Genomic DNA, 3,764 nt, shown 5'->3' with positions numbered 1-3,764 from the left:
TTAGGCATTTCACATAGAATTGGATAGATATCTGTTCTAAATGAACCATGGATTAATGTATTGTGAAGATATGGTGTACCCTAGTTTCAAGTCAACACCCAGGGTCAATCCTAAAGCCAAGTAATCCTATAAGGACTCTTCTTGAATTCTCTTATAATGATCTTACCTACTAAATGCTAGAGGTTAAGATCATTATGTGGAATTTCAAGTTGAGTAAAAAGAAGAGTTTTGAATTTCTAATGGTGTGGGTACCTTTTCTAATTTTCTAAGACTAGTCAATAGGAAAGTCCTATGGCTAGACCTAGGCTACTAAAGAAGTTTTCTAGACCTCAACCAAAAGTGAGGTCAACAAAGCTCTCTTCTTTGTTGTACACTCACAAACACATTTACACTTCACTCTCCATACTTTACATGGACAACACAATACTCTACTAAAATTCTATTAATCTACTACACATGTTCGACACTTCATAACTTCTCAAAAAACTATCAGGTAACTTCTAAGTTCATTCCAAAATAAATCTAAACTGATTGATTGGGGTTGTAACACTATGATTTCCCTTTATTAGTGTTGAGGCACTAGTGTTAATACTATGATGTTGTACTATAGCACTTTGGCGCTCCAAATTGTGGCGCTAACGTGTCACACTCTGTCTTTTACCAATATTCTTGCATTGTAGTGCAAAGTGTTAGTATTACGGTGTTAAGCTCTCAAGTTATTGGGTCAAATTTAACCATCTTTAGTATCGTGATGTCGTTATAATGACACGAGACCCCATTCATCTAGCGCATCATCATTAAAAATACATCGTTGGAGTACTATGCTCGAGATTTCCTTAATTTTGTTTATTCCATATAACACGACAGAGGTGTAGATATAGTGTTATGTTACTACCTTAAAATTCTCTATCTTCATTGGAATATTCGCTTGTAAAAATTCTTGCCTCAAATAAATTAATTGGTTTAGAAAATATAAAAAGTTAATTAAATTCACACATTTTAATAGTACTTCAGTTCACTTATCATATTCAATATCGACGAACCTTTATCATCACATATAATGCTATGCAATGTAATTATGCAAACACTAAAATAAAATCTAATAAAAGAAACATCTTATTAGTTTACGTGAGGCATTTTAACCAAAAAAAATAAACTAGGTCAACTTTTTGCATCTTGAAGATGTTATCTATATGTTGGCCACTAGAAATTCTTTATATTTATTCAAAATCATTAGCCTCAACAATCTAAATGATAAGAGAAGCTATTTATCGTTATAGATGACTTTTCTAATTATACCTGAATTATATTTTTGGATAATAAGGGTGACGCTCTAAGAGAATTTATTAATTTTATTAGATTAGTTTTGATAAAGTAAAAAGCTTATTGTGAACATAAGTTTAGAGTTTTCATATAGGAAAATTTATGAATGAAAACTTTAAGATTTCCTATAAGAAGTAGGATATAAGACATTATTTTTCCACCTTCATAACACATTACTAGAATGGTGTTATAAAGTAACTAAGAAAATACAAAAATGTTAGATGTAGCTATATCTCTACTTATTGAGTACATATTACCTAAATAGTTTTGATTAGTGGTGAATCATACATATTATTTATTAAAAAGAGTGAATATCTAATCAATCATTAAGAAAATACCTAATGAAAAATGCAAAATAAATAAACCAAACATTTGTTATTTTGATGTAATTGGAAGCAAATGATTCATACTAAAAATGGGTAAAATATATATGGGAAAAAGCAAAATAACAAGTCAACTGAAAGAATTTTAATGGGACATTATCCTACAATATTGCTTTTAGAGTATTCAATATGAGATCTTCAATTATAGAAAGTACAATCACTTTTAGACATAACAAATTAAAAAGATATTGAATTAGAAGAAGATATAATTAGAATGGAATATTAAATTCAATAATAATAAAAAAAAGATTATAGTACTTCAAGCTTACCAAGATATTTGAAATATGTCTAGATTAAAAGAAAAAACTATAATAGATTTATATTGGATGTTAATGCCGAGTCTTTTTAGAAAATAAACTTACTTAGTTTACCTTTTTACCTCATATAGAATCTATAGATATTGATTTTGAATCATGATAATGCATTTATATTTATCAATACACTTACTTATTTTGTTGATTTATATAGTATCACTTCATTTCACCTTTTAAGGAAGAAATTTAACCTTTCAAAGAAGAAATATTATGCACCGACAAGATAATTATAAATTTGACATTATTATAATGATATTCACCACAATATCACCCAAATAGATCCTGCCATCCTACCACAAAGTAATATACTTTCTACTTCTAATGTGACCACAATACACTAATCCGAACTTATCGGCACTTTCCTACCAGAAAATATTACCTCAGGATTCCGCAAGTACAGTTGCCTGCGGAGTTCAATTAACAGAAACCACGCGGAATCTCGGCTCCACAGCTGAAAATAGGAAAAATAAAAAAAAAACTTCGTGCGCAACCCGACCTGAAACACAACCCGATCAATTTCTCGCCACTTTCATAAATTATTTTGCACCCGATGGAGTCGCTAGTGTTCTATTGTCAGTTGAAGAAATCTTTCGCAGCTCTGGACGCATGCAACCCGGATTTTTTGAAGAAATATTTCTTTGGGTTTGTGTTTGGTTTCGATGGACTTTTCAATTATACATCTGTCCTAAATTTTATCATTTTTATATAATTAATTAATAAATATAAGTTATGACATCTAAATAAATTATTTTTGTTTTATAACACACTAATAACAAACTAATAACACACTAATAACTCATAATAATACATAATAACAGACTAATAACACAAATGATTCATAATAACACATTAATAACACATAATAACATACTAATAACATAAGTATACACTCCCTAGCCCGCGATATAACACATGAGGAATATTCCTTGCGTGTTATACCACGGGTTATAATGGCGCCCCACATGTTATACAACGCCCTATAACACTCCCCTAGCCCGCTGTATAACACGTGGGGAATATTCTCTGCGTGTTATACTACAGGTTATAACGTCACCCAACGTGTTATACAACCGCCATATAACACTTCCCTAGCCCGCAGACGAGGGAAATGTATAATTGTGTTATTATGTGTGTTATTATGCGTTATTAGTATGTTATTATGAGTTATTAGTGTGTTATTGTATGTTATTATGAGTTATTAGTGTGTTATTAGTTTGTTACTAGTGTGTTATAAAACAAAAACAATTTATTTAGATGTCATAACTTATATGTATTAATAACTCATATAAGAAAAAATAAAATTTAGGATTAATTTATAATGTAGAAGTTCTTCGAAGCAAAACACATACCAGAAAAAAAAATATTTCTTCAAAAAACCCTAGCTGCATGCGTTCAGAGCTGCGAAATATTTCTTCAGCTGATAATAAAATAGTAGCGATTCTATCAGATGCGAAATAATCTTATGAAAGCTGTCGGGAAATTGATGAGATTGTTTTTCGGGCTGGATCGAACGCTAAAGTTTATTTTTTTCGCTTATTTTCACCTGCGAGGTCGGATTCCACGTGGCTTGAGCTAATTGAACTTCTCCTTTCCTACCCGCAGCCCCCTCTGCTACAAAAAAAAAATATTTCATACGGACACCGCATGCAAAGATGCATGCAATGTCTGATCTACACTGTAGATCACCGCATTTAAAGATTATTTTTTTTATTATTTTGATTGGCTTAATCAAGCTGGACTCCTC

The sequence above is a fragment of the Phalaenopsis equestris genome, unplaced genomic scaffold, assembly GCF_001263595.1.
Source record: "Phalaenopsis equestris unplaced genomic scaffold, ASM126359v1 Scaffold000840, whole genome shotgun sequence".
Classification (NCBI taxonomy): domain Eukaryota; kingdom Viridiplantae; phylum Streptophyta; class Magnoliopsida; order Asparagales; family Orchidaceae; genus Phalaenopsis; species Phalaenopsis equestris.
The sequence above is the reverse complement of the archived record's forward strand: the minus strand, read 5'-3'. Positions refer to the sequence as shown.